The 13,583-nt window shown below is 45.3% G+C and overlaps 1 protein-coding gene across 20 annotated transcripts in view; it reads left to right on the top strand.

Annotated features, from left to right (window-relative positions):
• Positions 1–13,583, top strand: part of PDZD2 (PDZ domain containing 2) — a 471,153-nt gene that overhangs the window by 288,725 nt on the left and 168,845 nt on the right. The gene's annotated exons all lie outside the window — the stretch shown is intronic.

The raw sequence follows: 13,583 nt of genomic DNA, 5'->3' as shown, positions 1-13,583 counted from the left end.
TTCAAGCGATTCTCTGGCCTCAGGTGATCCACCTGCCTTGGCCTCCCAAAATGCTGGGATTACAGGCATGAGCCACTGTGCCCAGCCACCTCACACTTTTAACCAATTAGATTTCATGAGAACTCACTATCACGAGAACAGCAAGGGGGAGATCTACCCCCATGATGCTATCACCTCCCCCCAGGCCTCTCCGCCAACACTGGAATTAAAGGTTACATGAGATTTGGGTGGGGACAGACATCCAAACTATATCAAGACTGAAAAGAAGTCTGTAGGGAAAGGAAAGGCATTGAGCTGGGTGAAAGGTCACAGTCATGTTGCATTGGAAATGTCAATTCCTTACATATGACACAGAACCAGCGAGGGTGAACAGAGTTCCTGGAATTGAAAAGTTATGATAGGGAAGGAACCAGCTGGAAATCATTCATGGGCATCATTTTGGGCATTTCAGAATTCTCCCTTGAGGTTTACTGTAGTCAGCAAATGGAAAGGGCAGAAAAAGAGAGGCCTGGGGTTCTGGCTGTCTCAGGGATGACCTTTCTTTTTAAACAGTGTGGCTAATCATGCCGGTGGAAGCTTCTCTCTTGATTTTTAGGGTAGCCTTGATCATTACAATTATTTTATCTTCCATTAGACTTGGCTCATTCCTAGCCAGGAAATAATTTGGAAAATAAAAAAGATCAAGCTTGTAGTGCTCCTGAGAAGGACAGTACAGTTCCCTTCTGAGTGGAAGCCCTAGGTCTTGTTGATGGCACAGGAACTCAACCAGAAGATGACCAGGAGGCTTTTCTGTGCTACTCCAAGATGTTTTCCGGGAGAATCCTGGGTGGTGTGTGTGGTTCCCAGCTTCCTCCTCTTGTCAAGTAACCAGTGGCCTGATTGGAGCTGGCAGCCCCCTTGGGAACCGCTGAGTGCTGACTTCTGAGTCTTTTAACACGGCTGTGCACTGAGCACTCTGTTTTCATTTCCCACTTTCCCCTTTGTCACTTTCAATTAAACCAGGACAAGCTATGTAAAATTTGGTTAGTTATGTAAATAAGCCCAAACAGCAGAAGGATTGAAATGTGAAGAAACAGTGGTGGAGGAGTGAGTAGGTTTTAGTGGAGAGTCACTGTAACCACAGCCTGACAGATGCCCACTGTGTGGCCGGCACTGAGATGATCTAAAGCACTGTCTCTAGATTTTAGCGAAACCTCTGCAGCTACGTTACATTTTCATGTGAGGAAACTGAGGCATAAAGACTTTGTTATTATTCATATGGCTAGTGAGCAGGAATGCTAAGTTTAGTCCCATAGTTTAACTGAACTCACTGTCTTGTCTTTTTTTTTTTTTTTTTTTGAGAGAGAGAGTCTCACTCTGCCGCCCAGGCTGTAGTGCGGTGGCATGATCTCAGTTCGCTGCAACCTCCGCCTCTTGGGTTCAAGTGATTCTTCTGCCTCAACCTCCTGAGTAGCTGGGATTACAGGTGCCTGCCACCACACCCAGCTAATTGTTGTATTTTTAGTAGACACAGGGTCTCATCATGTTGGCCAGGCTGGTCTTGAACTCCTGACCTCAGGTGATCTGCCCACCTCAGCCTCCCAAAGTGCTGGGATTACAGGCATGAGCCACTATGCCCGACCATCTCTCTTTTAAGACTTAATTTTTTTTTTAGAGCAGTTTTAGGTTCACAGCAAAATCGAGGGGGGAAAAAAAGGCCAGGCATGGTGGCTCACACCTGTAGTCCCAGCTATAGGGGAGACTGAGACAGGAAGATCACTTGAGGCCAGGAGTTTGAGACCAACCTGGGAAACATAGTAAAACCCACCTCTAAAAAAAAAAAATTTTTTTTTTAATGATCCAGGCATGGTGGTGTGTGCATGTAGTCTAGGCTGCCTGGGAGCGTGAGACAGGAGGACTGCTTGAGCCTAAGTCTTTGAAGCTACAGTGAGCTATGATTGTGCCACAGCACTCTGGCCTGGGTGACAGAGCAAGACCCAACCTCCTTAAAAAAAAAAAAAAGGTTTTTTTCTGGCTAGGGGCTGTGGGTCACACCTGTAATCCCAGCACTTTCGGAGGCTAATGTGGGTGGCTCGCTTGAGCTCAGAAGTTTGTGACCAGCCTGGGCAACATGGCAAAACCACGTCTCTACCAGAAATATAAAAGTTAGCCAGGCATAGTGGCATGCACCTATCATCCCAGCTACCTGGGAGGTTGAGGTGGGAGAATTGCTGGAGCCTGGGAAGTTGAGGCTACAGCGAGCTATGATTGCGCCACTGCACTCCAGCCTGGGTGATAGAGACCTAACAATAAAAATAAACGAAAATTTTTTTCTGAGAAAAAGGTAGAGATTTCCTATACATCTTCTTTCCCTGAAATGTACAGCCTCCTCATTATCGACACCCCCCACCGGGGTGGCGCATTTGTTAGAATTAATGAACCTCCATTGACATTTTATAATCACCCAACATCCACAGTGCACATTAGGGTTCACTCTTGGCGTTGTACATTCCATGGCTTTGGACAAAGGTATAATGACATGATAATGGTGGCGTTATCATACAGAGTAGTTTCACTGCCCTAAAAATCCTCTGTGCCCATTTTTCCCTTTCTCCCTCCAGCACTTGGCACCATCTTGGCTCACTGCGACCTCTGCCTCCTGGGTTCAAGCGATTCTCCTGCCTCAGCCTCACAAATAGCTGGGACCTCAGGCACATGTCTAATTTTTTGTATTTTTAGTAGAGATGGGGTTTCCCCATGTTAGCCAGCATGGTCTCAATCTCCTGACCTCGTCATCTGTCTGCCTTGGCCTCCCAAAGGGCTGGGATTACAGATGTGAGCCATTGCACCTGGACCCCAATCTTTTTACTGTCTCCATAATTTGGCCTTTTCTAGAATGCCATGTAGTTAGAACCTTACCACAGATAGCCCCTTCAGATTGGCTGCTTTCACTTAGTAACATGCCTTTCTGTTTCCTTCATGGCTTCATTACTTGGTAGCTCATTGCTTTTTAGTGCCGTGTAATAACTCCATTGTATTCATGTGCCACAGTTTATCTAATCACCTGCTCAAGGACATCTTGGTCATTTCCAGGTTTTGGCAATTATGAATGAAGCTGCTGTAAACATCCATGTGCTCACTCTCTTTTCACAGAACATTCTGTTCCACTTAAGAGGTTTCATGGAGGACTCACTTAGGTCCTCTGTGACAAATGGGACATGGTGAAAGTCTGGTGCCAGAGAGGAAAGAACATACAGGATTTGTTATCAGACAGACCTGATTTGCTTGGAAATTTGAATCCCAACTCTCTTCTATCTATGATTTAAAATTCTCAGTATTCCCTGCCATTAACGTACCGTGCTCTCTGAAGCATTTAGCCTTCCGTGGGCACCCTGAAATCCATGTGTGAACTATGCTCTAATGGTTGTACAGCTAAAGAAAATCGTGAACCTCTTGAGGCTGGGTGCAGTGGCTCAAGCCTATAATCCCAGAACTTTGGGAGGCCAAGGCAGGCAGATCACTTGAGCTTAGGAGTTTGAGACCAGCCTGAGCAACATAGTGAAAGCCTGTCTCTTCCAAAAATATTTATAAAAAAAAAAAATTAGCTGGGTGTGCTGACCTGCCCCTATGGTCCTAGGTACTCAGGAGACGGAGGCAGGAGGATCACTTGAGCTCAGGAGGTGGAAGTTGCAGTGAACCGAGATTGTTTCACTGCACTCCAGCCTGATGGACAGAGTGAGACCCCATCTCAAAAAAAAAAATGTTCTTTGAAGCTCTTGAGCCCAATGTATTTTATTACAGTCTAATATTCTTGCTACTTAGATTATGAAGGCTTTTTGCAAACTTTTTTCATAGGTCGTAAAAAATTTAAGCTTTAGTTGGTCAATGGTGGGAGGTTTATACTTTCTTAAATACAAACCAGAGAGTCTTTGCCCTAGTGCCTGCCCTCCTCGGAGGTCCTGGAAGTTCCACACTTTAGCTGCTGTTCTTATTGCCAGAATTTGCATTGTTAGAGGCCAGTCAGGCACATTCTTGTATCTTTTGTTTTCCAGCTATTTTAGATAAAGTTTAAGACCTGGAAGTCACCATTGCCCAATTCCCATGGGAAATCTCCTTCAGTTACTTAGAGAAAATTCTTGTGGGAAAAAAAGGGGGAAAACAAGTAACTGATTGTTTACAGGCTCATGGAAAGAAATTTCCATATATGACCCAGCTTCCTTGCCGGTGTTTCGGAAAGCTGTGGTTTTGTGAGTCAAGTTCCTACTACCCCAGAACAGACGTGATTCCAAGAGAGGATTCTTCATGGTAAAGATGAGAAATGGAAGTACCGCTCTGAGCCCAGACACGTCATTGGGTGCAGTGTGGTTTTTGATAGATTTCTTCCTCCAAGGGCTTTGCTCTACCCTTTCCCACTCGAATAAGAAAGACTAGTCATTTTTTAAATCCTAATGGAGACTTAGTAAACGTAAGCGCCTGGTTTTTGTTTTTGCTTTGCTTTTAAGAAGAATTATTTTGCGATCTGGAAATTATGCCCTGATTGCAGTAAATTTTTAAAACTCTGAGATCACTGGGAACTAAACGTTGCTACTGTTGCTCTGCTTACAGAAGAGCAGAGAAAGACGGGGAGGGGAGGGATTGACTAGGCAAGGAAACTACTCTGAAAAACACAACTTTCCAGTTCACAGAAGCTTCACTAGCCTTTTTTTTTTTTTTTGAGAGGGAGTCTTGCTCTGTCTACCAGGCTGGAGGGCAGTGGCGGGATCTGGTCTCACTGCAACCTCCAACTCCCAGGCTCAAGCAACTTTCCTGCCTCAGCCTCTTGAGTAGCTGAGACCACAGGCATGCACCTCTAAGCCCAGCTGATTTTTGTATTTTTAGTAGAGATAGGGTTTCACCATGTTGACCAGGTTGGTCTTGAACTCCGGACTTCTAGTGATCCACCCACTTTGGCTTCCCAAAGTGCTGGGATTGCAGACCTGAGCTGCCATACCCAGCTTTTCACTAGCTCTTCTAAAATGTGCTTGCAGGCTGGGTGTGGTGGCTCACACCTGTAACCCCAGTGCTTTGGGAAGCCAAGGCAGGTGGATCACCTGAGATCAGGAGTTCGAGGCCAACATGGTGAAACCCCATCTCTACTAAAAATACAAAAAATTAGCTGGACATGGTGGCAGGCACCTGTAATCCTAACTACTCAGGAGCCTGAGGCAGGAGAATTGCTTGAACCCAGGAAGCAGAGGTTACAGTTGCCCAAGATCGCACCATTGCACTCCAGCCTGGGGACAAGAATGAAACTCCATCTAAAACAACAACAACAACAACAAAACAATAAAATGTGCTTGCAGATGAATCACAGTGGGGTGGAGTATTTGTTGAATGTACACTCTGTACAGGTGCCTAGAGAAGCACAGTATCAGTGACTGCCCTTGACCACAGTAGCACGTTGGCGAGAGTCAAGCTTCAAGGTTATTCTCGTTGGCTGAAAAAACACCAGAGCCCTGACTCCTACCTCTGACACACCTGGTATGCGCCTCCACACTTGGTGGCATTAAGATGTACCACACTCCAGGGGAGTCATTAGGGAGGAAACATCCGCATCGTCTTGAGTTTCTAAAAACCAAGTGAATGGCAGTGCTTTCACCATTCTACAGTATCAGTGCAGTGAAGATAAAATACAAAGAGTTGGAGCTTCCAAACTCTCCCCACAGTCAGAGTGGAATTGCGATGGGTTTTTGGTCCACTGCTTTAGTTCATATGCTCCAAGTAGCATGGGCAGCAGTCTGAGCCCAGGCTGCAGTCCTTTCCCAAAGGCCTGTTCCACTTGGCTTGTTCTCCCCACTGTGCGGTGCCAATTAGGTGGGCTGAGCTAGATTGCAATTGTCTCCAGGTACAGCTGCTGTGAGGAGTGGCCCACTTTCCTTTTGTCCGTAATGGGGAGAAGCTTGGAACTTGAGCAAATGTCAAGAGCAAGAAACCAGCTTTGAGGCTTTCCCGAAGACCCACTTTCTGTTAAAAAAAAAAAAAAAAAAAATTGCTCCTGATTCTCCCAGCCCATGGTGATAGGTCCCTGTGGGAACCTCGGTGTCCTCACTGCCTTAATCCATCGATTCACATCTGGCGTGTGTTGCCTTGTAGTGGTGGGAATCTTTTCATCTGGATACTCCTCATCTTCACAGCGAGTTTATATAGCGCATGTGCTTAGAGGAGACCCTTGTTAATTATTTGTCTGATTCTGGTCTTGAGAGGTAGCCGTTCTCATGGATACCAGCAGGATCATACCCGGAAGCTTTAGAGAAATATCTTTAGGGATGCTAAGAAATGTTGATTTCTTAGAGTTCCCAGAGCCTTGAGAGGCATTCGACAGAATTCTCAAGCTGAAATTGGCTGGTGATAATTGGCTCAGAAAATTCCTTCTTCCCTCTCTGCCTAGCAGAGTATGTGTTGTCACCAACTCTTGGAGCCTGTCCCTCGGGGTCTTCATGTCTGTGGCAGGATTCCTGGAAATGAGTTCAAGTCCTGGTGGAACTGGATTGAGTTTCCAAAACGAAAATTGTCTCCATTTCTGTGAAGAAAGAAACAACTTCTAACTCAGAGGATTGATTGGGCTGACAAGCCAGGCTGGAAAATGGGGACTGAGCAGTTATCTATGGCCCTTGATGACTGGCGGGAGGGTCTAAGGGACCAAGGAGGCACAAATGCCTTTAAGTGAGGGCGTGGAAAGTCATCCTAAGCAAAAAGAACAAAGCCAGGAGCGTCCCATTACCCAACTTCCAACTACGCATAAGTCTATAATAATTAAAACAGCATGGTACTGGTACAAAAACAGACACACAAACCAGCGGAACAGAATAGAGAATCCAGAAATAAAGCCATACACCTCTAGCCATCTGATCTTCCGCAAAGTTAACACAAATAAACAACAAGGAAAGAACTGTCTGTTTAATAAACGGTGCTGGGATAGCTGGCTAGCCATATGCAGAAGCATGAAACTGGACCCCTACCTTTTACTTCAAAAATTAACTCATCATGAACTAAAGATTTAAATGTAAGACCTCAAAGAGTAAGAATCTTAGAAGAAAACCTAGGAAACACCATTCTGGACATCGGCCTTGGAAAATAATTTGTGGCTAAGTCCTGAAAAGCAGAACAAAAACAAAAATTGACAAGTGAGACCTAATTAAAGAGCTGCTACACAGCAAAAGAAATTATCCGCAGAGTAAACAGACAACCTACGGAATGGGAGAAAATATTCACAAACTCTGTTTCCAGCAAAGGTCTAATGTCTAGAATCTATAAGGAACTTAAACTATTTAACAAGCAAAAAACAGATAAACCCAGTTCCAAAGTGGGCCAAAGACAGGAAAAGACATTTCTAAGTGGCCAGCAAACATGAAAACATGCTCAACTTTGCTTATCATCAGAGAAATGCATATTAAAACCACAATGAGATACCATCTCACATCAAAGAGTAGCTCATGCCTATAATTCCAGCATTTTTGGAGGCTGAGGTAGGAGGATCATTTGAAGCCAAGAGTTTAAGGCCGGCCTAAGAAACATCCGGGCATGGTGGCATGTTTCTATAATCCAGTTAACTTAGTGGCAGGGGATCCTTTAAGCCCAGGAGTTTGAGGCTAAAGAGAGCATAATTGTGCCACTGTGCTCCAGCCTGGGTAACAGAGCAAGACACTGCCTCTTAAAAAAATTTAAAAGCCGCCAGGTGCAGTGGTGTGTCCCTGTAGTCCCAGCTACTCAGAAGGTTGAGGTGGGAGGATCACTTAAGCCCAGGAATTCTGGGCTGTAGTACACTTTGCTGATTGGGTGTGCACACTAAGTTCAGCATCAATATGGTGACCTCCTGGTAGCGGGGAACCACCAGGTTGCCTAAAGACGGGTGAACCAGCCCAGGATGGAAACGGAAAAGGTCAAAACTCCCATGCTGATCAGTAGTGGAATTGCACCTGTGAATAGCCACTGCACTCCAACCTGGGCAACATAGCGAGACCCTGTCTCTTAAATTTAAAATCCAGGCCAGCCACGGTGGCTCATGCCTGTAATCCCAGCACTTTGGCAGGCCAAAGTGGGTGGATCACCTGAGGCCAGGAGCTGGAAACCAGCCTAACCCATGGTGAAACGCTGTCTCTACTAGAAGTACAAAATTAGGCAGGCATAGTGCTACATGTCTGTACTCTCAGCTACTTGGGAGGCTGAGGCAGGAGAATCTACTGAACCTGGAAGGCAGAGGTTGCAGTGAGCCAAGATTGTGCCACTGCACTCCAATCTGGGCAATAAGGTGGAAACTCGATTAAAAATAAAGCCAAAAAATAACTGGTGCTCGAATAGGCTTTGGAGAAAAGCAAATACTTATACACTGTCGGTGTGAATGTAAGTTAGTTTGGTCACTGTGGAAAGCTGTTTGGAGATTCCTCAAAGAACTTAACACAGAACTACCATTCAACCCAGCAATCCCATCACTAGGTATCTATTGGAAAGAAAACAAATCATTCTATCAAGAAGACATGTGCACTGGTATGTTCATTGCAGCAGTAGCAAAGACAGGGTATCAGTCTATGTCCTGTGTGCCTATTAATGGTAGAGTGGGTAAAGAAAATGTGGTACATACACACCATGGAACACAACACAGCCATAAAAAAGAATGAAATTGTGCCGGGTGCGGTGGCTCAAGCCTGTAATCACAGCACTTTGGGAGGCCGAGGCGGGTGGATCATGAGGTCAAGAGATCGAGACCATCCTGTTCAACATGGTGAAACCCCATCTCTACAAAAAATACAAAAAATTAGCTGGGCATGGTGGTGCGTGCCTGTAATCCCAGCTACTCAGGAGGCTGAGGCAGGAGAATTGCCTGAATCCAGGAGGCGGAGGTTGTGGTGAGCCGAGATCTCGCCATTGCACTCCAGCCTGGGTAATGGGAGCGAAACTCCAACTCAAAAAAAAAAAAAAAAAATGATATCATGTCTTTTGCAGTAACATGAATGCAGCTGGGGCCATTATCCTAAGTGAATTAACACAGGAACAGAAAACTAAATATTATATATTCTCACTTATAAGTGGGAGCTAAACATTGGGTACTTATGGACATAAAGATGAGAACAATAGGCCCTGGTGACTACTAGAGGAGGCGGGGCCAGGGTTGAAAACTTAACTGTTGGGTACCATGCTCAGTACCTGGGTGACAGGATCAGTTGTACTCCATACCTCAGCATAACACAGTATAACCCAGGTAACCAACCTGCATATGTACCCCTGGATCTAAAATAAAAAGATTACAGGCAGTTGCCACCACGTCCAGCTAATTTTTGTATTTTTTAGTAGAGACGGGGTTTCACCATGTTGGTCAGGCTGGTGTTGAACTCCTGACATCAAGTGATCCACCCACCTTAGCCTCCCAAAGTGCTGGGATTACAGGTGTGCGCCACTGCGCCTGACCGCATAGTGGGTTTTTTAGGGCATGCCAGGTTCGAGGTGCCGGCAGGACACTCAGCTGCAGCTGGGCAGGAGGTCAGGAGAGAGAGAGATTGAGGAGTTGGTGGCTCTTACTTGGTTACTATAGCTATGGAAGTAGAGGGAATAACCCAGGTCACAGGAGGGAGGAAGGAACAAAGGAAGAAGCTGGTGCCACTCCAAGGCTCACCCTGGCCTGGCGGGAGGAAGGAGGCTGAAAAGAGGGGACCAGAGAGCTGTAGGCAGCTCTGTCCACCAGAGTCTTATGGCTAATGGGACAGATTTGATAGCTAAGAAATAGATCTGTATACGATGAAAGCCCCAGAGCATGATGGTGTCAGTTCATGCTCCCAGCATTGCATGAGTTGAGGGTGTGCGAACTCCAAGAGGGCTGGATGGGAGAGGAGGGATGGGCCGCAGCCGTGTGGAGCTTTCTCCGATGTATTCTGAACCCTCCTCTGCGTTGATGGCAGAAGTTGGAAGGGAGCTGCTTCCTCAAACTTGCAGGTCAGGGTCCTCTTTGCTGGCACAATTGGCAGGGTGTTCCCCATCAGCACTGACCTTATGGTCTCCTGTCAGGGGGCAGGGAAACAAACCTTGTTTGCTTTCATAACTTTCTGTGTGGATTTTTGATGGGGGATGGGAAAAGGGGAGAAGGAAACCTTAGTGCTTCCTGTTGTTTTTAAGACCACTTATGAATTGCATTTTCTGGTCTTTTCATTTTGCGACATCAAGCATATGAAGCATGATAGCCATAGAACTAGCCAGTGGTGGCTGGGCACAGTGGCTCACACCTGTAATCCCAGCACCTTGGCAGGCTGAGGTGGGCAATCACGAGGTCAGGAGATCGAGACCATTCCGTCTGATCTTGATAGTGAAACCTCAACTTTACTAAAACTACAAAATATTAGGTGGGTGTGGTGGTACACGCCTGTAGTCCCAGCTACTTGGGAGGCTGAGGCAGGAGAATCGCTGGAACCTAGGAGAGGAGGCTGCAGTGAACCCAGATTGCATAAGTGCACTCCAGCCTGGGCAACAGAGTGAGACTTTTTTTTTAGACAAAGAAAATCTAGGCTCCATTGACTTTGCATGCTTAATATAAAAGTTCTCATTTTAATAAGTTTAAACACATCATTTTGTGGCATTAAGTACCTTGACGCTGTTGTGCAGCCACCAGCACTAGCCATCTCCAGAAGACTCTTCATCTTGCAAAACTGAAACTCTATCCATTAAGCAGGAACTTCCCATTCCACCCCTCCCGGGTCCCTGGCAACCACCATTCATTCTACTTTCTGTCTCTGAATTTTGCTATTCTGAGTGCCTCATATTACTAAAATCATACAGGGTTTGTCCTTTTATAACAGGCTTATTTCATTTAGCATAGTGTCTTTTCAAAACTCATTGCGTCAGAATTTCCTTCCTTTTTACGGCTGAACAGTATTCCACTATACGTATGTATCGCAGTTTCTGTATCCATTCGCCCATCAGTGGGCGCACAGATTGCTTCCACCTTTTGGTTATTGTGTGAACAGTGCTGCCAAAAATATCAGGCATGTGAATATCAATTTGTGTCTGTTTTCAGTTCTTGGGTTTATACCCAGGGGTGTCCCTTGGTTTTTGCTGTTTGATTGACTCCTACTCTGCTGGGGATTTCTGAGATTGCTGTCTTTGTTACCCTTCTGTTTTAGCTTCTGGGAGAATCTTAGGTGTGTCCCTAGGCTGCATTGTGACCAGCTGGAGCGCCACTACTAAGCCCCTGCCTGAAGGTCCTGCCCACAGAGATCCACATCTTGTCCACTTAGCACCATCTTAGAGTTTGGGTCAGGAAGATTCACGTTCTAACCTCAGTACTTCCACCTGTGTGCCTTGTGATGTTGCAAAGCTTCCTCCTCTTCCTGTAGAGCTGTGTTTCCGCGCCACACAATGAGAAGGCAGAACTCAGTGATCTTCAGGGCCCCTCCCAGGTGATGGACAGTGGGGTCACAGTGGTCTCCTAAGCTCGGTGACCAAGGAACCAAGGTGGGCACGAAGAAGGCAGAGCCCCAGATACCTGTTATGGATAATGCAATTCAGCTTCCCAGAAATCTGGGACGGTTAGATGGCTTGTGTCCTTGCTGAATTCTGGCACATGCGACGTGGCTTGTTTTGTGAGTAAACGTAGCAGTAACTCCCCTTAAAGCAAAACTATATGCTATGTATTATCCACCCTTTGTTGAGAGAATGGGGTAAGGAGAGGCGGGATAACTGGTTTGACCATGGATTTTTGGCGGATATCGCCATTTAATACAATCAAGGATACTTCATAGGCAAGTCGCCAGCTAATAGAATCAAGGATACTTCATAGGCAAATGTTACCACTTGTTAGCTCTGCAGTTTGGTCACAGGCCAAGGCAATTTTTAATCATTTTCCCTCCCTTCTTTAAAAAAAAAAAAAATTAAAGAGCAGACTTCCTTCTCTTTAGGTTGAACTGTGAGCAGGAGTCCACGCTTTCCTGAACTAGGAAGGTAAATTCCAGGAAGTTGCCCACACATCAACTTCCAGGCCTCTCGAGTGCACATAAAAATGTTGACTAGCCTGGGGCTCCCTGCCAGGGTTTGGAGATGAGGTACTAGTCCTCCCATTAGTGCTTTCTCTGCCCCACCAGGGAGACTTCGTATGTACCAGCAATGTCGTGTCTTTGTTTCATCTGGAAAAGGCGGATCCTGTTTCTGTTTTCAGGAATGTGTTAGGGTATTGGGATGACTAGAACCCATTTGGAGCACATTTGATGAAAATGTATAGCATTTTCTTTTTAGGAGATATTTTAACCATCTTAAAAAAAAAAAAGACTTAAGTCCAGATACTAAGCCATCAGTGTTTTTAATATATGGAAAATGTAGAAGCAGTTTCAAAAAGTTCTCACTGTGATTGGAACTAGGTTATGACAATACAGGACTCCTAGGGGAAGAATTTATACTGGATAAAACTCTAAAATAAATGAATATACTAAAAAAAAAAAAAAAAAAAAAACCCCAAATCTGGCTGGGGGTGGTGACTCATGCCTGTAATCCGAGCACTTTGGGAGGCCATGGTGGGCGGATCACTTGAGACCAGGAGTTTGAGGCCAGCCTGGCCAACATGGTGAAACCCCATCGCTACTAAAAATATAAAAATTAGCCAGGCATGGTAGCAAGCACCTGTAATCCCAGCTATTCTAGGAGGCTGAGGCAGGAGAATCACTTCAACCTGGAGGATGGAGGTTGCAGTGAGTCAAGATTACTCCCACCTGGGCAACAAAGCCAGACCCTGTCTCAAAAAAAAAAAAAAAAAGTGGCTGCAAGAAGAAAACAGAGGATGTTTGCTTCTATTGTCCCTTGCAAGTGTAGCTAATAAAGGACCTTGTGAGTACTGGAATTAAGAAAATGCCATTCCAAGTTGTGTATGTACATTTTTATACCTACACCAAAGGTTCTTGGAATAAAGATTCCAAAATTCTACGACAGTGTCTGGCTGTTGCATCATGCAAGACCCCTTTTGCTTCAGCTGTAAAACAAGGCAAATTTTACACATAATAGAAACCACTATCTACGTATGTTGGTTTAGGGAAACCTATTTTTTAACGTTCCATTTCTCAAAAAACCTTAGAAAAGTCATATTGTCAGTAAAAGCTGCTGATGTTCTCAGCAACTCAAGGGCTGACTGATAATTTCTGCTTTTGCTAGTACTGGTCTACAGTGGAATTTGGAAGCATAGAGTACAGAAGTTGTAGATTTGGCCGGGCGCGGTGGCTCACGCCTGTAATTCCAGCACTTTGGGAGGCCAAGGCAGGCAGATCATGAGGTCGGGAGATTCAGACCATCCGGGCCAACATAGTGAAACCCCTTTTCTACTAAAAATACAAAAATTAACTGGGTGTGGTGGCACATGCCTGTAGTCCCAGCTATTCAGGAGGCTGAGGCAGGAGAATTGCCTGAACTCGGGAGGTCGAGGTTGCAGTGAGCAGATACCGCACTCCTGGCGACAGCCTGAGACTGTGTCTCAAAAAAAAAAAAAAAAGGAAAAAGAAAAAAAACTTGGTAGATTTGGTGTCATCATGACAAATGGCTTTTATTTCCCAACAGATTTCTTTATAAAATATTTCAAACTCTTTTGATTTTTGTTTGTATTT

The sequence above is a fragment of the Callithrix jacchus genome, chromosome 2 (genome assembly GCF_049354715.1).
Source record: "Callithrix jacchus isolate 240 chromosome 2, calJac240_pri, whole genome shotgun sequence".
NCBI classification, from domain to species: Eukaryota; Metazoa; Chordata; class Mammalia; order Primates; family Cebidae; genus Callithrix; species Callithrix jacchus.
This window is presented reverse-complemented; position numbering and strand designations above follow the sequence as displayed.